Source organism: Stenella coeruleoalba, assembly GCF_951394435.1.
Source record: "Stenella coeruleoalba genome assembly, chromosome: 9".
In the NCBI taxonomy this organism is placed as follows: domain Eukaryota; kingdom Metazoa; phylum Chordata; class Mammalia; order Artiodactyla; family Delphinidae; genus Stenella; species Stenella coeruleoalba.
Genome location: NC_137155.1, coordinates 95173231 through 95196744, shown reverse-complemented (window position 1 = coordinate 95196744; position 23514 = coordinate 95173231). Strand labels below are relative to the sequence as shown.

General features: G+C 36.3%; 1 long non-coding RNA gene across 1 annotated transcript in view; it reads right to left on the bottom strand.

The window, feature by feature from the left end:
- The window catches only part of LOC307191198, a 96012-nt gene extending 85795 nt beyond the window's left edge, over positions 1-10217 (bottom strand). The window contains exons 1-2 of the long non-coding RNA XR_013829634.1: positions 9917-10217; positions 9460-9500 (exon numbers count right to left, since the gene is read on the bottom strand). This is a non-coding gene — a long non-coding RNA (uncharacterized lncRNA). The remainder of the gene's footprint in view (positions 1-9459; positions 9501-9916) is intronic.
- Positions 10218-23514: the final 13297 nt, after the last annotated feature.

Sequence of the window (23514 nt, the reverse complement as noted above, 5' to 3'; positions counted from 1 at the left end):
AGAGTAGCTATTTAAAAGTCTACCTGAGCAATGACCAAACTTTTTCTCCACCTGACTCCTCAGAGGCCCAATGACCTTTATAAATGACAGCAAATCTCTGTTGAATGAAAGATGAGGGGGAAGAGGAAAACATTAAGATATTTTGTCCTACTTTTTTGTGACTTGTTGAAAATAATCATGGGGCCTATTTGTCACACTGCAGCTTTATCTCTTCGCCCTGTAGCATCTGACAGGCTCAAAGAAAAAAAGTACAAGTGAAGATGAATTGGCAGCAGGATCACTTGTGCTCTGTCTCCTGGTCTTTCTAATTTTGCCTCAGATGAAATATATATACAATATCGAGTCAGTTAAGTGAAAGAAACACCTATAGGGAGAAGGAGAGTATCTGAGCCCTTTCTCTAGTATAGACACAGCTATTAAACAATATCTGTCTCTTTCATTTTCAATAGCCCGGTTATACCCCCAAGTCTTTATACCTGTAAAATAAAAATGTGTTTTTGTTTGGAAAAGAGAAATGACAAATGGTCCAGGGAGGAAGAGGATTGAGAGGAAGTGAAGGGGAGGGAACAGTGAACTTAGGCTAAATGAGTTAAGGGAAAAGACTATATTCTATAAGACAGTCAGGATGAAATGTTTTAAGTTCAATGAGACAACTGACTCAAGAATATACAGTAGAAAAAAATATGGCCCTGAAAATAAAAATAATGACATAGGATCACATCACATAACTGAGAGCCAAAGGAAACTTGCAAGGTTCACGGAGTCATCTGGGGTAAGAATCCCTTCTATGGTCTCCTGGAACCCCCTTCTTCAATACACTGGAACAGAGAACTTGTTTTTCAAGATGCCCCATCCTTCTGTTGGAAGTCTCTTCCTTATTTTGAACTAATGTGACTTCCATTCAGCAGTTCTAATTGAATTATGTTGGGCCACTCAACTTAAACTTATATTTCACATTTTTGGTAAGAAATGTCATCCCAAACTTTGATTACCTCTAGGTCAAATATTCTTGTATTTTTTGCTTTGGTTTTGGTTTTATTTTAAAATATGTTACAAGTAACTAGAATCTTATTATATTTCTCAATCCCCATAGTTATTGATTTTAAAATATTAAGCCAATATTCATAGTTCACTTTTATTTGTGTAGCTGCTAATTTCCTAAGACTTTTTTTATTAAAGTATAGTTGATTTATAATATTATATTAGTTTCAGGTGTACAACATAGTGAATCAATATTTTAGATTATACTCTATTTAAGGTTATTAAAAAATAATGGCTATATTCCCCTGTGCTGGACAATATATCCTTGTTGCTTTTTTTATTTTATACATAGTAGTTTGTATCTCTTACTCCCCTCCCATCTTGCCCTCCTCGTCCTTCCCTCTCCCCATTGGTAACCACTAGTTTGTTCTCTCAATCTGTGTCTGTCTCAGTTCACAATTCACAATTCATTGTTGTTGGTTTTTCTTAGATTCTACACATAAGTCATAACATACAGGATCTGTCTCTCTGTCTGACTTATTTCACTAAGCATAATACCCTCTAGGTCTATCCACATTGTTGCAAATGGCAGAATTTCATTCTTTTTTTATAGCTGTTAAGATATTTTTTAAATAGGAGTTGTTGATCCATATTGAACTTACACTTAAGCAAAACCACTAAGTTTTTGTCTTTTTTCTTCACTCTCCCATGAAACACTGTTCAGACAGATTTCCCATAACCTGTACTTGAGCAGCTGTATTATTAAAACTAAGTGTGAGAACTGAACTTCCTGAAGTTGGATATAGCCAAGTGTCTTGCTCTGGTCAGTACAATATGAGAAATGACATTTGTCATTTTGCTGCAGAAACATTTAAGAGCCAAAATATGATCATCTTTCCTTCCCCCATCTCCTATTATGTTATAATGTATTCTTATAGTATTGCAATAAGATCAAGGTAGCTATGAATGAAGAGTCCACACACGTACGACATCTATCCCGCAGCGTTCTTTTTTTTTCCTTTCACATCTTTATTGAAGTATAATTGCTTTACAATGGTGTGTTAGTTTCTGCTGTATAAGAAAGTGAATCAGCTCTACATATACATATATCTCCATATCTCCTCCCTCTTGCCTCTCCCTCCCATCCTCCTATCCCAGCCATCTAAGTGGTCACAAAGCACTGAGCTGATCTCCCTGTGCTATGCGGCTGCTTCCCACTAGCTATTTTAATGTTTGGTAGTGTATATATGTCCATGCCACTCTATCACTTCATCCCAGCTTACCCTTCCCCCTCCCCATGTCTTCAAGTCCATTCTCTATGTCTGCATCTTTATTCCTGTCCTGCCCCTAGGTTCTTCAGAACCTTTTTCTTTTTTAGGTTTCATATATGTGTTAGCATATGGTATTTGTCTTTCTCTTTCTGACTTACTTCACTCTGTATGACAGTCTCTAGGTCCATCCACCTCACTACAAATAACTCAATTTCATTTCTTTTTATGGCTGAGTAATATTCCATTGTATATATGTGCCACATCTTTATCCATTCATCTGTCGATGGACACTTAGGTTCCTTCCATATCCTGGCTATTGTAAATAGAGCCTGCAGCAGTCTTTAAGGGGAAGAAAAATGGCTTTTTTGATTCCCTATCGTGTAACCATCCTGGTCGATATAGTCAATACATTAGAACCAGTACAGGAATTCCATGTATGGGATGATCCATGTGAGTCCACCCAACTCAGACCATGACTAAGCAGAACAATGTTTCTTTTGAAATCTTTCCCAGCTAGTACACAATTATTTCATCCAAATATACCTTCCCCAGTATATAAGTTCATGGAAGGCCCATTAATCATTCATGGGAAGACAACAGTTGTATAATAGGTAACCAAAGAACTAAGAGCTTCTCAAATTCTTAGAGGTGTTTGTGAACCAAGAAAGATTAAGGTATTCTAGAAAACAACAAAAACAAAAACAACTGTATGCTGAACAAGGTAAGATTTTAAACCTGGATTCCAGGAAACGATTTGAAATGCACACACAGAGCATATCAAATAGATCATGCTAAGTTGCAGGTCTATGAGAGGGAGATGTGTAGATAAAATACAGGTTGGTTTCTCTTCTAATTCAATCAGAAAGATTAGACATAGAACTACCTCTTCATATACCTATTACCTAAAATATTGGATTTAATTCCTAAATCATAATGCATGCAATTAATTGAGTTCTATATACTTAATTGCTGTAGTGTTAGAAATAAAAACATAGTGCTTTTATAGTTTATGTTTTCTATAGGTTTGCCAATGGTACTATTTTCCATATGATCTCAAGTTGCTGAGTTATAAATAATTTTAATATCAAGTCTGGAAGGAAATGTTTTGTAAATAACCAGTAATTAACAAATTTGAGTGGAAATTAGGGTATTATTTTCCCTTACAATTGTTTGTCAGAAACTAAATACCAATCAATAGGACAATATTTAATAACATATTTTAAAAAATAATTCAGACTCTAACAATTGACAGAATTTTGAGAACCACATGCTGCCAATTAACTGTTAACTCTTGTTTAATTCTCTTTTTTGTTACCAGTGAGGTAACATACATGCCCACTCAAACACATATTTTTTTCCAATTATATTTCTTCTTTTGCAATTATTTAGGAAATGTTCGTTATTTTTATTTATTCTCTGTAGCATTTTATATATTTAATAAATGTTTTATAGAAGACATAATAGGAAAAAGTGTGAAACACGGAGCCAAATGAGTCAAAATCTGCTTCTCTACTCTTTCATTTATTAACTCTGCAACACTAGGCAAATGTATGAGTATAGGCATGTGTGTGTGTGTGTGTGTGTGTGGGTGTGTGTGTGGGTGTGTGTGTGGGTGGGTGTGGATGTACACACACACTTGAAAGAGGTTTGTCGGCCTGGTGGGAGGCACATCTGAGGGCTGGTGTCAGAACCACAACCGTGACGCTGTGGATACCTTTAGACTCTCAATCCATCAGGCCTCTTCCTGGAAGGGTCTCCTAGAAGTGGTTCCTAATTTTTACATTTCCAGACCCAGCTGCAAAGAACTCAACAGCAGGAAGATCAGATTCCTTATGCGAAAACAAAGGCCTCTGAAGTACATCTGCTAAATGGCTACTAATCAATCCTTCAAAGGGTATCTTTGGGAGCCAGGCCACCCTGATATGAAACCTAAAGACCCCACTGAAGCAGACTGTCCTGCAGAGACAGATGATTCCTCCTAACCCTTTGCTTATGGGAAACCCAGGAGACCTGAGACACCAGCTCTCACAGAAATAGCTCTTAAGAAGCTGCCCTGGGGAAGAAACCCATAGGCAGAAAGAGGCCTTCTAAGGGGGTTAGGTCTTCTAAGGGGGTTAGGCCACCTCAGGGACCCCAGCCTCCCCACAGGGCCAGGACATTGCTGGGGCCAGATTTGCATATAGTGCTTAACCACTGTGAACATCCCAGACAACATGGGGAACCAGAAGCCAGGCCAACCCCATTCTTATGACCTCATCTCATCATAACTACCTCCATAAAGTCTCTATGGCTAAGGACAGTCACACTGGGGGAAGGGGCCTCAACATGAATTTTGCAGGGACACAAACATTCAATCCATAAGACCAAATTAATTTGTCTCTAAAACTTTCTCCACTTATAAAATAGTACACTAAAAGAATCACGAAAGTACTATCAAATAAGATGATTTTGAAAAGTTTCTGGAATAGATAATAAATGGTATTTTTTATAATTTATTTTGGTTACATTTATTGCAAGAATTTCCTATGATAATATTTATCATTTAACTTTGTGATTTTTTTTTTTTTTTTTTTTTTTTTGCGGTACGCGGGCCTCTCACTGTTGTGGCCTCTCCTGTTGTGGAGCACAGGCTCCCAATGCGCAGGCTCAGCGGCCATGGCTCATGGGCCCAGCCGCTCCGCGGCATGTGGGATCTTCCCGGACCAGGGCACAAACCCGTGTCCCCTGCATCGGCAGGCGGACTCTCAACCACTGTGCCACCAGGGAAGCTCTGTGATGTATTTTGAAGTAAGTTTTTTGTTCCAGTGTGTGTTTTGTTTTAGAGTTTCTATGTTTAGGTATTTTTTCCTTCTTTTAGAGTTTGGATCAACATTAAATACCATTTTATTGAAATTAATTTAATTTTACCTGGAGCTGTTCACTAATTATGGCATTTATTTAGGGTGTATGACAAGATGTAAAAACTTTGTTTCTAAATTGCTAATTTTCCAGAATTGTTTTTTTTGTTTATAAGTATGGAAAAATAAGAAAAACATAATTGAAATGATTTCCTACAGCTAAATAGAGAAAATAGAAGAAAGAACGGGGAAAAAAAACACAAGTTTTATGGAAATATACCTTATTATATATTTTGACATTGAAGCTAGGTGAGTATTTTACATATGTTAAAAATCAAACCATAAAACATCCCTAAACACTGGGGTGGGGGGGTAAGGGTGGGGCTAAAATAAATATAGCTATAACTTTATAACAATGGCTGCAAATCACAGAGAGAAAATATTTCAATTTACTAACAAGTAAAATATTGTGGACTATTATTTTGGAACCATTATAAGCATGCTGTAGAAAAAGTAAATAATTTTGTTACAATTGTTAAGAACCAAGGTTTTTTTATACATATATATGTGTGTATAACTGAATCACTTTGCTGTACACCTGAAACTAGCACAACATTGTAAATTGACTATGCATAAATAAAAAAAGAACCAAGATTTTTATCAAAAAATGTAAGTATAAAAAATATTCAAATACAATAGGAAATATTAAATTTGTATTTGAAATACCAGAATATGTACATGATATTTCTCTTTAAAATATGAATAGTCTGATCTATGACTTGAAAAGAGCTAGAAACAAACAGATGAGTCTAGGCTATCTTTTTGTGCTAGAAAGCAAGAAAAGTTCAACGAGGTTATGACAAAAGGATAAAGATACTTTGACAGAGCTCCTGTTGGACAATTTAAACAGCATAAATATATGATGAATTGAAGTATATTAAGTGTACGAAAATTCATAAGATAATTATACTTTAAAAAGAAAAAATATCAAACACCACTGAAGTTGCTAGGGCACCAATTAATTGCTGTGAAGTATTTACCCTACCTGTGCTTTACGTTTAGAATCAGAACACCAAAAGGTGGATGTGGTAAATCCCCTTTTCATAAAATGCCAGGAGATAAAGACAGAAGGAAGATACTATTAGAAAATTTCCATTCGAAAGTACTAAGTCAATAGACACTAAAAACACTCATCATTATCTTAATTTCATAACGCTAAAAGATTAGAGTCATCCATAAAGAATCCTTGCCTAAACATCAAGCCTAGATATTTCACTTCAATTTACAGGAAATACTGGGAAGAGAGAAGCAAAATAACTCCAGGAGGCAACAATCAGCAATTCAAAAACATCTGATACAATCTGGGTGATTTAAATATGAGCTAGGTATTAGGTGATATTAACAAACTACTGTTAACTCAAGGATTCCTAAGAAGATAGTAGTTACAGCAAGAAAGAAGTCCTGATTCATACATGATAACCGGGATTAGCTTTTACAAAAAATAATCCAGGAAACTAAATAGATAAATAATTGAATACACAAAATGGGAAGGGACATGTGAAGAAGTATTGGCAAAATGGATAATTGTTGAAGCAAGGTAATTATAAAATGGGAGTTCGTCATATAATTCTCTTTACTTCGTGCGTGTTTGAAAATTCTTTAAAGAAAATGTCCAAAAAAATGAAAAGTCACAGAAAGCAGAAATCATGTGGAAGCTGAATTTAAGGAGAAATCAGGTGTAAGAAATTAGTACAGAAAACAGGATTAGGCAGAGAAAGAGGAAAATCGGCTAGTCTCTAAAGATTTCTAGTTCCAGTCCTTGTAATATTACAACTAATCCTTCTCTCTTTTAAAAAGTAAGTTAGTCAAACGTAAAGTAGATAGCTAGTGGGAAGCAGCCGCATGGCACAGGGATATGGCTCGGTGCTTTGTGACCGCCTGGAGGGGTGGGATAGGGAGGGTGGGAGGGAGGGAGACGCAAGAGGGAAGAGATATGGGAACATATGTATATGTATAAGTGATTCACTTTGTTATAAAGCAGAAACTAACACACCATTGTAAAGCAATTACACCCCAATAAAGATGTTAAAAAAAAAAGTTAGTGATTTCTCAACTAAGTCATCCTAATTAACCTATTATTTCAAAAGAAAAAAAAATGTGCCCTAGTGAACGACTCAAAAAAGTTTCAAACTGATAAATAATTAAGGTTAAAATTAACCTTTATTATTGAATATTGTGAAAAAAATTAGAAACCTTATTATAGTATATTCTCTTTAAATTAAAACTGGAAACTGTAGAACTCTAGTAAGAAGAGAGACAAATCCTTGTGTATTTGATGGCCTCAGGGCATCTCACTACTTGGTAAAAAGACCTAGTAAAGAGACACACTCAGTTAAGCCTACTTAACAGAAAGGCTTTGAGGTCTTTAACTAAAACTCCAACACCCCTTAAAAAATAAGAACTCTGCCTTGTATGGCCCTTTGCCCTGGTTTATGCAGCCCATGCTAGACAAAGTCATTAGATAAAAGTTTACTGTTCTTAATATAATAGCAGTTTTTGTGCTCTGCTTCTCTCTGCATTCCTGTTTTGTTTCTGTTTCAAATTTTATCTGGGTTTTTTTTTTATATAATCTTATCAGGGTTTTGATGTTCTGAAAATCAAAGATTTTTATTTTTCTTTGGCATTTTAATGGCTTTCAATGGGATATTTAGTCTGAATGACCTACCTCACTATTACCAGAAACTAGAATTCTCAATTTTCAAATATATACCAAGTAGACACGTTTATATTAAGCCATGGGTTTAAACGAGGCAACTACATCAATAGAGTGAGAGATTAAAAGTTTGAGGACAAATCTTTGAAAATGTCAAAAAGTTGAGCAGATGAACTTATGAAAGTAAGATAAAGCAGTAAATCATTTGGAAAAGAAACAAACAAAAAAAAAACAGTATCAGAGGAACTAATGGTAAAGCTGGGTATGTGAATGAGACGCTGTTCAATGCCAAATGTAGCAAAACCAATAAATAATGTAAAGCCAGGAAAACAATTAATGGATTTCCCCATGTGAAAGCACTCATAACTTTAGCAATAGCACTTTCAAAGGAGTGGAAGAAACCAAAGCGAAATCAGCACTACTACGAATGGGAAGTGGAGAATACATCACGAGCTCTGAATCTGCTTTCAAGAAGCTTTAATGAAAAGGGGAAGGAAAGAGAGAATCAAGAAGTCCAGAGAGGGCTTTTGATGGCTGGTGGCATAGTGAGAGGTGCCCCAAAATGAGTACATGCTTTGGAAATGAACCATTAGAAAAATGTGGTTAAAGACACCTCAAAGAGAGGACATGTATTGGCAGAACTTTGTTAAATACAAGTGATTGAAATCCCCACTTAAAAATTACTTTATCAATTAAGAAATTTTATTGTTTCATATGATTAAGGTGCTGAATTTAGGGGTTCAAATGCCCTCATCAGACACCACCCCTCTATCTCTAAGGCTGTCTCCACCTGGTGAGAAACGAGGTCAGTGGGAAGACACATCTTACTAGCCATACCTTTTGGTTACAGGAACATCTTTCTCAGTAACTGTATCAGAAGCATCTCAGAGAACAGTATAAGGAAACAAGCACATTATGCATACAATCCTCAACTACTTTTATCCCGGTAAGGGAGATAAAATATACTGAGTGAGCATGCTTACATCATATACATGTATCTGTAACATGGAGGCCTGACCCAATCCCAATAAGAAAGAATGGGGCAAAAACAACTGTTTGTGGAGTTGGAAATAGACAGCATAAGCTGTTCTAGGAAGCCGGCAGAGAGAGATTCCAAAGGAAAGGTTTGAGAATTAGCCCTCTAATCTTTATTGAAGTTTCAGCGATAGTTTCTAGAAATGGGACAGAGGATTCTAAACAAGTAAGAGAATCTATTTTTGAAAGAACTTAGAAAATATTTAGGGAGTAAAAAGTTAAACATTCTAAAACCCTAATATATAGGAGAAATTACCATTCAGAATAACAATGTGAAAATTGTCCCAAGGCAGTTTGTGAAACTAAATGCCCTAACAATATAGAGGCAGAAATCCCTGCAGACTGGACCAGCCTCGGGTAATTTCACACACACACACACACACACACACACACACACACACACACACACACACACACAAGAATAAAAAGCAGATGAGGGACATCCTGTTATAAGTCCCACATGTAAGAAGCTTGATGTCACCGCCCTGTCTTAACAACAAAAAGTTCTACAGACTAAAAAATCAACAACTCTTCTTGGACCCATAAGAGAGGGGAAGGCACACAGGGCGAGCCACTGCCCCCCAAGACTGGAGACAGACAAATACAGGGATTCGAGACTTACCGAAGCAGAGTCACAAGTTGAAATCACTGCGGCAACCAGCGCTGGGTAGGAAAACATGAACTGAAATTAATGAATTGCTGGACGTTCACAGGGGACAACTCTGGGAGTTAAAAACTCCTGGGGGGGCCTTCCCTGGTGGTGCAGTGGCTGAGAGTCCGCCTGCCGATGCGGGGGACACGGGTTCGTGCCCCGGTCCGGAAGGATCCCACATGCCGCGGCGCAGCGGGGCCCGTGAGCCATGGCCGCTGAGCCTGTGCGTCCGGAGCCTGTGCTCCGCAACGGGAGAGGCTGCAACAGTGAGAGGCCCGCGTACCGCAAAAAAAAAAGAAAGAAAGAAAGAAAACAACTCCTGGGGAACCCTGTCATAGTTAGGCCTCCACAATTTTGTGAGATTTACTTTCAGGTGCTCAACCATATTCCCACAGTAAATATCAGAGAGAAATTCCCTCAGACTTACTTCCAGCAGGGAAAGAGGAGAAGGAGCCGTTTTGAAATACTCCAGAGTGCCCTGTTCTCAACAAAACCTGTTCTCAGCGGCAACTATTTATAACTAGAACCCAACCTGCTGTGTGTGATCAGAGCCTAATTGACCTGCGGAAAGGAAATAACCAGCTCCAGCTGGCTTTCACCCTCTGTGTGGGAAGCGGGAAATTCCCAACTCCAGCCCACTCTAGCCATCCTATCCCACCCAAGCGGAGAGAAAGAAAATGAGAAACACTTGTGAAGTTCATGGCCCAGATGCATATGCTCTGTAAAAGATTGAGACCTAATCATGGAACTTTTTTTTTTTTCTTGCAGTTTTTACAAGGACCCCAGATGATTGTAGATTTTGCTTAAGAGTGTGGTTTGGGGAAGTAATTTTATCTCCATTGTGTGTTAGATTAAAAATACAATAAAATTAAATGTAAGTCATGCAACTAAAAACATAATTTTGTTATATAAAGTAAATATATCTAAATATACTATATTTAAAACATGACAAAAATGCAACAGTATGTATATAATTATATTCATAAAGATAAGTGTGTTAACTGAAAATTATATAACAATATGAACCATTAATGACGAGTCTAAACATGAGCAAAGTTAATCATAGAACTTCAGAATGTTCCCCCTCCCCCTACGCTGCACCACAATGTTACTAAAGACCTAGTTATAGCAGTTCCTTTTACCTGGGACAGCATGTCTGACTATCAAGAAAAAAATTCCATGGCATACCAAAAGGCAAAAAACACAATATGAAGAGACAGAGCAAGAATCAGAACCAATCATAGTGGGAATGTAGGAATTATAAGGCTGGGAATTTAAAACTACTATGATTAACACACTAAGGGCTCTGATAGGTAAAGTAGAAGCAACAAAGAATAGATGGGCAATGTAAGCAAAGAGATAGAAATCATAAGAAGGGAGAAAAAACAAACAAATATAAATGGTGGAGATAAAAATCATTGTAAGAGAAATGAAGAATGTCTGATGGGCTTATTAGTATACTTGACATGGCCAAGAAAGAAGATAAAATGGAATTATAGAAAATAATAAAATAAAAGCTCAATTAAAACAATGAGAGGCAGGAAGAGTGGATGACAAAAATGGGAACATAGAACAAGGGCAACAAATGCAGTAGATATTTATCCAACTATATCAATAATCACTTGGAATGTCGATGGTTTAAGAGCACCAATTAAAAGATGGAGATTCTCAGAGTGGATCTAAAGACACAACCCACCTACATGTTGTCTACAAGAAACCTACTTTAAATACAAAGAAATATGTACATTAAAAGTAAAGGGATAGAGAAATGTTATATATACCATGCTAACAAATAATCAAAAGAAAACAGAAGTAGCAATATTAATTTCAGGCAAAGCAGACTTCAAAGTAAGGAAATTTATCAAAGATAAAGAAGGGCATTAATAATGATAAAGGAGTCCATTATCCAAGAAGACATAACAATCCTTAATGTGTATATGCCCAACAACAGAGCCTCAAACTATGTGGGGCAAAAGCTGATAGAATTGCTAGTAGTAATAGATGAATCCACTATCACAGTTGGAGATTTCAACACTCTTAGAAATGAACAGATCCAGCATACAGAAAATCAGTAACAACCTAGTTGAACTCAATACCACCATCAATCAACTGGATATAATTGACATCTACAGACTGCTTCATCCAACAACATTAGGGTACACATTTTTCTTAAGCTCGCATGGACCATTCACCAAGATAGACCACATTTGGAACCATAATACACACTTTAACAAATTAAAAGAATAGAAATCATACAAAGGCTACTCTCAGACCATAATGGAATTAAAATAAAAATCAATAACAGAAATATAACTGGAAAGTCCCCAAATACGTGGAACTTAAACAATATATTTCAAAATAACACAGGGGTCAAAGAATAAATCTCAAGAGAAATTTTCAACTATTCTGAACTACAAGAAAATGAACACACAACTTATCAGAATTTGCGGGTTGCAGTGAAAGCAGGGCTTTCAGAGAAATTTATAGCAGTGAATGCATATATTAAAAAATAAATATTTAAAATCAGCGATCTAAGCTCTCACCTCAGGAAACTAGAAGAAGAAGAGCAAATTAATTCCAAAGTAAGCAGAAGAAAAGAAATAGTAAGAATAAGAGCAGAAATCAAAGAAATTGAAAACAGGAAATCATTTGAAAACAGCAAATTTTATTGATGAAAAACTGAATTTCAGAGAGCAAAATGAAAGAGTTCAGAGGCATGCACAACCTCTCACTAAGACTCACACAATATGAGTAATTACCTTAAAGAGGGAGGAGATTTGAGAGCTAATAAGCCAAAAACCTTTTAAAATACAAAGTACCTTGTGCTTCACCTCACTGCCTGCCCAGCACGTTTTTATTCATTCAACAAATATTTTTTGAACTCTTACTATGTTCTAGGTATTGTTCTAATACCTATGTATATATTTCTTTTTGGTAATAAAATATTTTAAGGCTCCTATTAGCTCAAAGCAACTCTACATTATATAGCCCAAAACACACTCCTACCCATCTACCAAAAAAATAAATAAATAAAAGACAATTCAAGTTCCTAACTCTTAACTAATTCAGCTCCAAGTTAAAAATCGCTAAGGGATGTCTTTTTACTCTCTGCTTCTTTTGCAATTCTGTTTCAAAAATCAGCTATCTATAGACCAGAATTTATAATTAACCTCCACAAACAAATTCTACGTACAATAACAGAGGAAAGGGAAAAGAAAGAAAAGGAAAAAGAGCAAAATCCTGAAATCCTTTGTCCTGTGAGCCTCGTCCCGACCTGTTTGGCTTCGCAATTGGTCCCCTGCACATATTGGAATTGGATTCTAATTACAGGCCCGGAGAGAATGAGGAGGGATGGGGAAGGGGCATGTGGAAAATTAACTTCCTCTGAAAGGTAAACTCTTCTGACAAGCCACTAACTGTCTTTCTTCAAACAAGGGAGGAAAAGCATTATCCAGGGAGGGAGACTGGGCTGTGATTTAAGGCACGGAGAGCTTAGCGGGGTGTGATTCTGGTGATTCCAAAACCCTTATCACACAAAGACCCCAAAGTCTCTCAAAACTACCCCATATCTAATTCTTCCCCATTTCCTCTCTCCCAAAAAGTAGGAAAAAATAAGAAATTCAAATCTGTTATACGTCCTGACCTCCCCCAACATAGTCCATTGTGCCTCCCTTTGAGCAAAGTATATTTTTTTCTTCCTATTCCTGTTCCAGTGCCCACAAAGGCAGGAGTCCCCCCAGTACAGCCCTTTTTTTCTGGAGAGGCAGGCAGCTCTAAAACTGTTCTCATTCAAAGTGAAAGATCAGAGAGCTCAGCTTGGCCTCATGTTTCAAGTTGCATTTTAGAGTTTAAAACTATTCTTATTCTTAATAAAGATTTAAAAAATAAATAAAGATGATTTTAAAAAATTAAATTTCCTTCTCTCTGCAATCATTGGGATTAAGAGCTGGTAAAGGAGAACTATAATAAGTTGTCACAGCAAAGAGTCCAACATTTATGTAGAACAGGAATGTATTACAGGAGTCCCACCTTTCCACAGGGGACACATTCCAAGACACTCAGCAGATGCCTGAAACCACTGATAGCACCAAACCCTATATATATATAATTATGATTTTTCCTATTCATACCTATGATAAACTTTAATTTATAATTTAGGCACAGTAAGACATTAACAATAATAATAAAATAGAACAATTATAACAATATACTGTAATAAAAGTTATGTGAATGTGGTCTCTCTCTCTCTCTCTCTCAAAATATCTTATTGTACACATTTAATGCCTTTTCCATCTTAACTAAGCACTTACCACTCACTGTGGCTATAATGTTTGCAGTTTGAGGTGCGACAGCATCACTAGCAGAAATTTCTTTTTCCTTCTTCACAATTTCATGGAGAGATTTGTTTTTACCGTAGCAACCTCAGTATACAATTTTTTTCTTTCCTTATTAAGTCGAGAAATTTTCACTTAAAGGAAGCACGTTATGGCTTCTCTTTGGCATATCCAAATTGCCAACATCACTATTTTTGCCCTTTGGGGCTATTTTCGGGGCCATTACTTAGTAAGTGAAATAAAGGCTGTTCAAACAGAAGCACTGCAACACAGTGTCTGTCAATCTGATAACCAAGACAGGTACTAAGTGACCAAAGGGCAGGATATGCTGGACAAAGGGATGATTCACGTCCAGGGTGGGATGGAGTCAGACCTTGCGAGATTTCTTGACACTACTCAGAATGCACAACTTAAAACATGAATTATTTGGTTTTGGAATTTTCCATTTAGTATTTTCAGACTGCAATTGACCTCAGGTAACTTAAACCTTGGAAAGGGAAAATGCAGATAAGGTAGGGAATGACTGTATAATGTATTTAATATAGCAGGATAAACATAGAGAAATGAATAATATTTCAGCACCCAATCTACCTACCGCAAACCCCAAAATGAATCAAAACAATCTATTTTACACTAGAAGTGTAAAATTCCATGATTAAATCCAGTAGGTCTTTGAAGTTTCATATGAGAAAAATAAAAATACATTATTGAAACCCACAAAGGCATGTTTAATAAATGGTACACATGGATATTCATTTTCCCAAGTTAATCTGTTCCTTGAATTCATTACCAATGGCATTTTTGAAACCTGACAAGCTGATTCTAAGATTCCTGCAGAAAAATAAATGTGCTGAAGTACCTAACAAGATTATGAATCAGAACAAAGACAAAAGCTACCAAATTAAAAAAAACTAGAAAAATGCCATAATTAAAACAGTATATCACTGATGCAGAGATAGACAAATAGAAGACTGTGATAGTAAGTACACAAAGGAATCCACGTATGGAAATTTGTACATAATATGCATGGCATTTTAAATAGGTGGAACAGCTGAACTACTCAATAAATGCAGAGGAGAATATTGGCTATTCCTACCATACTAAAAAGCAAACAAAGGCCTTTAAATAAAGGCATAAAATCCTAATGCAAATAGTAAAATGTGAAAAAAAAATCTACATTAAAAATATGAGTAGGATATAAGATCATGAATACAGTTTAAAGACACACAATTGACTGAAAGAAAATATTTGCAATATTTATAACAAAATTTTAATGTCCATAATACAGCATATAATAAATTTTTTCAATAAAAACATCAAAAATATTTAAATAAAAACATGCTTCTGGCATAGGGGAAAACGCAATGGCCACTTGAAATAGGAATATTAATTAATACATGAATGAAATTAAACCTTACTGATAATCAGAAACACCAATTAAGCAACAATGATAAATTATTCATTAGAATGGTAAAAATTAAAAACATTTAATAATATCCACTGTTATTGCTGATCAGTCTATAAGTTGAAGGACATTTTGGAGGACATTTGAACACCATTAAAATTTTAAATCTACTGACTCAATAATTCCACTTGCAGGATTATGGTTAATCAATATTCTGAGCATTTGTGTACAAAGAAAGACACACACAGAAGGGTGTTCATTGCAGTATAGCTTATATTATTGTAGAATTGTTTATAATATTGTAGAATTTTAAACAACCTAAATATATGTTTACATATATGAAGCTACATTTCTATTTTGGAATACTATACAGCAGTTACCAAAAAACCAAGCTAGAACTACAATGATTTCACGAGAGATCTTTGGGGAAGAATATGCAATGGGAAAGATAGAAATTCTCATGCAATAAGTGTACTGCACATATTTACACCATAATCTTCAAAATTGTTTCCAATTTTTGTAGTCACCAAGTACTGAAGTATTTCTTTCATCATGTTTTAGCTACCTAAAAGGTCATAACTAATCAGAATTGTTTATGAGTCCTGGTAAGGATCCAGGTACACAATCATATTGATTTTGCACCTACTGTCAACATTTATTGAAGAGGCTGAATTCCGCACAATTTCAAATTGTGCTTATGTTAAAATATAAATATCTCTGAATACAATATGAGTATCTCTTAGCCTCAAAGTTCTTTACATCTATTCTAAAATCCAGATGATTATAGTGTTAAAACATGAAAATGATTCATCTATCAACCACAGGCTCCAAGAGATCAGAAACCTCATCGACCTTCTTCACAACGGTCTTTTCAGCACTAATAGAGGACCTGGAACATGGTAGGAGGCAAATACTTTTTTATGTAAAATAAATGGCATGAAAGGTGAGTAGTATTAAATTATTAGCATATTAATATCCTCTTCCCCTAAATATTAATTAACTAGAACATTTATTAAATATTTTCTCTCAGATATTTGCTAACTTATGAAGTGTGTTTACACATTGCTACCATGTCCGAGTAGGTTTCGTTGAACTGGGTTCAGCCAGAATTTTAATAAGATTTTATTTTTATGTTGTAGCAAAGAATCAGTAGCTTGCCTCACTCCAATTTTCTACCAGAGCTAATGTGAAAAGGAAAATAAATATATATATATATATATATAAATCCAAGACCGTATCATTCTCCTAGAAACAGATTGTGCAGACGTCAAATTCTGTGATGTTTCATGTAATGTCACCAAACCTGCAGATGAGCTGGAGAAAAAAAGGAAACAACCACTCTATGGTCTGTTCCAATGCTAGGGAAAATATTCTCGTACCATCAATTTAAAGTGTGCTGACATTGAGAAACAAGTAATATTTATCCTTGAGATGTTTTCTTACTTAAAATATCAGTTAGAAAAGCAACTAGTGAGTCTGTGGCTCTCTCTATTGAGAAAGCCGAACTAGAATTGAAGGATACCTATTCACCATTTTTCATCAGAAAATTGGGGGAAGAAAATATTAATCAGTACACATTTGAGCTGAAGTCTTGGGCACTTAGAGAAAGTGGAAGACTCTGGAAATCATTAAGGAGTAAGAGCTCCTCCTACAGAAGAGACAATCTTCCTTAAGATGTAATTGAAGTCTGGTGGGAGGGCATGAGGTTGTAGCACAGAAAGGTTTAAGAAGGGATTTATTTGGTCCAAAGCCCTGTACCCTAAGGCAGCATAGTCAGGAAAAGACAGGAAGGAGAAAACTAGTTAGTAAGACCATCCCTTGGGTTAGCAAAGGTGATGCTTTGAAAAAAAAAGAAGAGAGGGAGCAACAGATATCTAGGTTGTACTTATGTTAAATTGAAATCTATATTCTTTTTATTAAAAACAGCTATGGTCAATAAAACTCAGAGAGTACCTAGCTGTTCTCGTGTTTTCCTCATCTACAAAAATTCCTAATCAAAGTGAGTGAAACACCCTTGAAAGCTAACTCAACATTCCTCTTAGAATTCCTTTGGCAAACATGTAATGTGAGAAATCTGCAGGTAGAGAACCACATTGAATAAACCTGAGTTAAAGTCCTTGATAGAGAATAAAGAACAGAGGTGTCTTTTTCAAGGCACTTTTATGACTAGCCCCAAACCTTAACTACAAGCTAAGAGTTCATACCAGTGATTAACCCAGGAACAAAACCCCTCTACAATATTAATTGATCTAATAAAATATTCTTCCTAAGGCTACTTTTCACACATTCATTTTATTATCAAGTAGGCAACCAGTCATAGGAGTTATAATTCTTTTTTTTTTTTTGTACCCATATTCTGGGGTGAAGTAATAGTATGATGAGTTAGCCCTTTATAACATTGCTCTAGAGAAACTGAAAAAAATTAAGTTGTAACGTATCACAGAATGTTATCAAGGTGAGATTCTAATTCATAGGGTTGTCCACATTTTCAGAGGGATATAGTCTGTTGGTCCATATCTTTTCCTCTGCATTTGGCTTCTCACAGGCTCTCCTAGCCTTAATTATAGCCTTCTGATTTAAGGACATCTTCATAATTTGTTGAAATATAAAAGAGCTTCATTTTAAACCACAAAGGGCTGGCCAAACTTAGTTTTAAACACATTTGGCAAATGATAATAAATACTATCCTTGAAAATTAATATTTATATAATGATATCATTTCTTATATGTGGGTTAAATTTAGTCAGATCACTTTCTCTGCTATATAGCACTTTCATGGCTGTATAAGAAATTTAAAGTTGTGATATATTTAGTACATGCTATGCAAGAAAATTCTTCGAAGTTTTAGAGAACTAGGCTGCTATCTGGGGAAAATACAGAGTGACTTTTCTTTCCCATTACACAGAATCCATAATATCCTGGAGCAAAGCTCAGAGTAGATACTCTCCAGGTCTGGCATCCTGGACTCGTTTTCCAACCTTCACTATCCCCGCCAGTGAATGAAAGGGATTTACAATTAGTTACTTTTTGGCAAGCCCATGGCAATGTTATCGTGAAATTAGATTTTCCTTTATTTATTTATTTATCTATTTATTTACTTATTTATTTATGACTGCATTGGGTCTTTGTTGCTGTGCGTGGGCTTTCTCTAGTTGCGGCAAGCGGGGCTACTCTTCTTTGCGGTGTGCAGGCTTTTCATCGCAGTGGCTTCTCTTGTTGTGGAGCACAGCCTCTAGGTGCACGGGCTTCAGTAGTTGTGGCTCGTGGGCTCAGTAGTTGTGGCTCACGGGCTCTAGAGTTCAGGCTCAGTAGTTGTGGCACACAGGCTTAGCTGCTCTGTGGCATGTGGGATCTTCCCGGACCAGGGCTCGAACCTGTATCCCCTGCATTGGCAGGCAGATTCTTAACCACTGCGCCACCAGGGAAGCCCAAAATTACATTTTCTAATAAACTCCTGGACTAAAGACTTGCTTGTTGACCTACCTCTAAGCAAAGGTCTGGATGTTGCTCTTAAAATAAAGAGATATTCCCTCCATCCATCTTCAGAATCTTCATAACTAATCTCCCTGTGGTAAGGACACAACTTTAATTCTTTACTTACAGATTAGTATGGCCCACGAGAGGCATTAAAATAAATGAAATTTATTAATTTTGGGGCGGCCTTCTCTGAAAACTCAGGTTTGTTATAAAACATAGCATATGTCTGAGTAATAAAAACTATTCAGTCATCTGCTCTGTGACATTGTAGACCCAGCAGGACAGTGATTAAGTTCCGTGAACCGTTCGGCTCTTCTTTGTCATAGATCAACATCACCTTTTTTTTTTCCCCCCCAAGAAGTTTAATTTATTTGACTATAGGAGAAATAGTCAAATTTATTTTGACTGCAGATCATTCTTTTGGATGGGAGGAAAGTAAATTCTCACAGATCAACCACAAATACATCTTTTATTCTATTTATGCCTCTGTTATTTTCTACATTTTTTAAATCATGCACAAAATCTTTAAATCCTACTCTCCCTTCAAAAACACACAATCCTTTTCTTTCTCCACTGTCATTATCCATGTATCTTTATTATCTTCTCATCTAGTTCTTAAAATACTTTCTATAAATGTTCTCACCCGATCTTCATATAATTTATGAAAAAATTATTATTCCATCTTGAAACTCAAAACAGGTAGAGTCTGAAGTGTTGGATGTCATACATTTAACAAAATCATCATTTTATCATTGTTCCTCTGCTCATCAGTAGCTACATGAGAGCACTCAAAAATACGTTCCTAATGCAGAGGTCTATTACTTGCCATTTGAGAAAAACAGAAGCAGAACAAAAATTAACTAAGTTTCACCAATTCAATTTTAACCTGGTGTGGGCGGGGGGTGCAGACTGAATGTCATCTAAAAAATGACTATTTTCCAAAGAGAGCTGCTGCCTAAATGATTCGACAGAACAAGCATGTCAATTGAATGTTAGGACAGGAGTCCCAAACCCTGGGCCATGGACTGGTACTGGTCCGCGGCCTGTTAGGAACCGGGCCACACAGCAGGAGGTGAGTGGCCGGTGAGCAAGCAAAGCTTCATCTGCCCATCGTTCCCCATCCCTCCCCATCATTCCCCATTGCTTGCATTACCGCCTGAACAAGCCATCCCGTCCGTGGAAAAATTGTCTTCCACGAAACTGGTCCCTGGTGCCAAAAAGTTTGGGGACCGCTGTGTTAGAAGCAGCGACCCAATGAGATAAAATAGAATGAATTTCTTGGCCATCAAATTTCTAGAGAAGAGAACATTTTCATAAGACATGAACGAGAGCATTAAATGATCACAAAAATGTTTACCTCTCTAATCCCACTTATTCGCAAGCTCTTTTTGTTTCAACTGTACTTAATAATCTGGTGAATAATAGGGAAGTGAATTCACTGGGACCCCAGTAGAGCCTATTTCCCCTCCCATCCTGCATGTGGCTGCATTTCTGGGGCAGACAGAAGATGCTGCTTGCAGTTGCTCTCTGTGGGAAACTTGAGGAATAACTGACCCTGTGAAACTGACAGAAGTTCATCACAACTGGTGTTTCATTTCTGGACTCTTCCAAAATTGTTATTTCCTATCTTATCTGCTTCCCTTGGCAAAATGTATTTATTTATGCCATGGCTAGAAATATATGCAGACAGAAAGATAAGGAGCAAAAGAACAAGATTGTTAACTGTTCACTTTGACCCTTTGCCTATAGGCGACTCTGTTCTCCTGAATTGGGAAAGAACGAATTCATTTTACCAAGCTTACCAAAGATGTGACACTCAGAATGCAATATTGGCAGTTAGATTGTTATGACTTTAGCTGTTTTAAAACATCCTTAAATAGGATAGCCTAGTTCCAGTGACTGGAAAGCAAGGTCTCAACTGAATTTTTTTCATGCTCTCTAGATAGAGAAGCCTGCCCCATCCACTCCCTCCTCCAAAAATGCTCATAATGAAGGAGGCTTCTCTATGACTTGAAAAATGGATTAATAATGCTGTTGTTATCAAAAGATCATCCATAACTATAATGTCATTGTACTAGCTATCTAAATTATTTGCACAGACACTCCCCTGTATTGAGTACAAACTTTTCAATTTTGGTCACTATTTTCTAAAACTTGGGTGACTCCTAGAAAATGACTTTGGAAACTTGAACTGAGGTCTAACCTATTTACTATTATAATAAAAATAACTACCATTTATTAAGCAGTGAAATACTCCAGGCATTATGTCAAGTGTTTTATATTATCCTATTTAATACTCAGAATAGCTGTATGTGGTTAAGATAATGATCCCCATTTTGCAGTTGAGAAAACTGAGGCATGTTGAACTTAACTACCTTTCTCAAAGTCCCGAAGTGGAGGAGGGATTTTAATGCAAAACTGTCTAATCCCAAATCCTATCTTTTAATATCTTTTAAAACTTCATGTTTTGTCCTTCTTTCTACGTTATTTGGTTTCATGATGATTGATCCAGTTTGCCAAAATTGCTAGGTTATGTACATCCTCATAAATTCAACAAGATTTTTGAGACTAAATAAATACTCAGTATCTTTGGTCCAGATAAAATAAATAGAAATGAGGGGTCTGTACCAAAGAGATTAGGGGAGTTTTGCTTTTGGAGAGCATACTTGGATCTTTCTAAATGTAAAAACTAATTAGAAATGAAAGGCAGTTTTATGTAGCAAATTTGTGTATTCTTTCAAATTCTCATTTATTTAATCAAATTTCATATCAAATTTGTAACACTAAGTAATGGCTCTTTCAACTCTAGACATAGTTCAAAACAGCTAACATGTGTGGCTTCCCTGAATAAGATTTTTTTTTTAATTTGATATAAGGTGAGAACTTGTTGCTTTGAAATACCCTTGTAAATTTGATAACATTTGAAGTAAATAATTCCATATTCTTAATACCACTTAACATTTCACAAAACCTTAGTAAATGATTGAGATTAGTTTCATTAATTAGTTGCACTCATTTAATTTTAAAATGTTGACTCTGGTTTGTATCAGATGTTTGGAATTCTTCCTGATTCTCATTTTTTAAATTTGTTAGAGCTACTAGGAATAGGAGGGTCTCAATTTCTCTAGCTCAGGAACTAATTTTCAGAGACTAGGACATTTCCCTTGGTGGATGGATATGGCAGATGCCACAGTTTTTTTTTTTCTTTCTTTTAAATAAATGAAAATTTCTAAAAGAAAATAACGGTATGTTTATTTCATTAATAGAATTGCAAGTAATACTGATTTCTTTAGAAGAAGAACAAGAGAACCATCATATCAGTGCTTAGCTAAGTCTAATTCAATTCAAGCTCTTCAAATATCCCTATGGGCTGCCATCTTTCTTCTGATACCAACTAAAAATAAAGTCATACCCTTTGTTGCATCCTACGTCAATCTGGTTTTCATTTTTTATCATAGTCCCCCTTAGGTCTCTAGTATGTGTTTAATAATTTGTTTAATTAACAGATTTATAGTTTCGTACATTCATATCTGTAGGTATAAATATATATGCTCACGATAAAAACATTTATATGAACAGATATGCTTCTCCATAAATAAATATGTTACATATACTACTCCTAGATAGTTAGGAGTATCTAAGTATCTCTCTAAGGAGAGATAATTGTCTCTCTGAGAAAGCAGTTTCCCCAGCTGAGCATCCGAAAGAGAATGCTGACTTCAGAGACAATCTGGTAGACTCATGGACAGAAGGAAACACGACACCTGACTCAGAGAAACCAAACCTCCTTTGATGGAATAAGTCACTCAGAGAGAGATATACTCCCAGCTGTACCATTTAAAGTTCTAAGGGTTGTAGCCTGCTTCACCATCGTCACTCACGCTGAGAGCAATTTACCTTTGGCCTCAGTGTGTTTGCCATCTCTTCTGCCTTCTCTAACTCTTTACTTAGGTCTTGAGCCCATTACTCCCATTCTGATTCTTCTCCATTTTTGATCGGTGTACTTCTGTTGAAGAATCTCTATTGCTAGTCAAGCTCTGACTTTCCAGTCATGACTGTCAGCTGCCTATCTCTCTCCAGCTAAGCCCAAGCTCAGCAAAGCAAGCACATCCTTTGCCCCACTCTGTGCTGCATGTTAAGCCAAACCAGACAACCAGACCTCATCTGCAGCTCTGCGATTCCTGGTGTGGTACCTGTTTTGCCTACTGAAAAATGTTTTTACTCCTCTTTCAAACTTAGTTCTATTGCCAGTTATCTCTCAGCCTCTCAGCTAACTAATGATAACCCACTTCTGCTTGTCTTTCTTTTTACCAGCTGATCTTCTGAAGAACACCTGAGGTTCACCTTTGACCATTTCTTTGGTTCAGCTGAACTTTGTCACTAAATGATGTAATTACTCAATCTTTTTCCATGTCAACATCATCTGTTATTTTACAACTATGTTTCTTTTTTTATTTATAACTATGCTCCTTAAATCTACATCCCTGTGTATGAAACTAACGTTAATCATCTTTAGTAAGAGTGTATATACACGAATATAATACTGTATATATTTATAATATACAATATATAATAAGTATAATACTGTGTATCATGCTTTTTCATATGTGGATCTGTCATAAATAAAATTCTAATTTTTTTTTTTTTTTTTTTGCTGTACGCGGGCCTCTCACTGTTGTGGCCTCTCCCGTTGCGGAGCACAGGCTCCGGACACGCAGGCTCAGCGGCCATGGCTCACGGGCCCAGCCGCTCCGCGGCATGTGGGATCTTCCCGGACCGGGGCACGAACCCGTGTCCCCTGCATCGGCA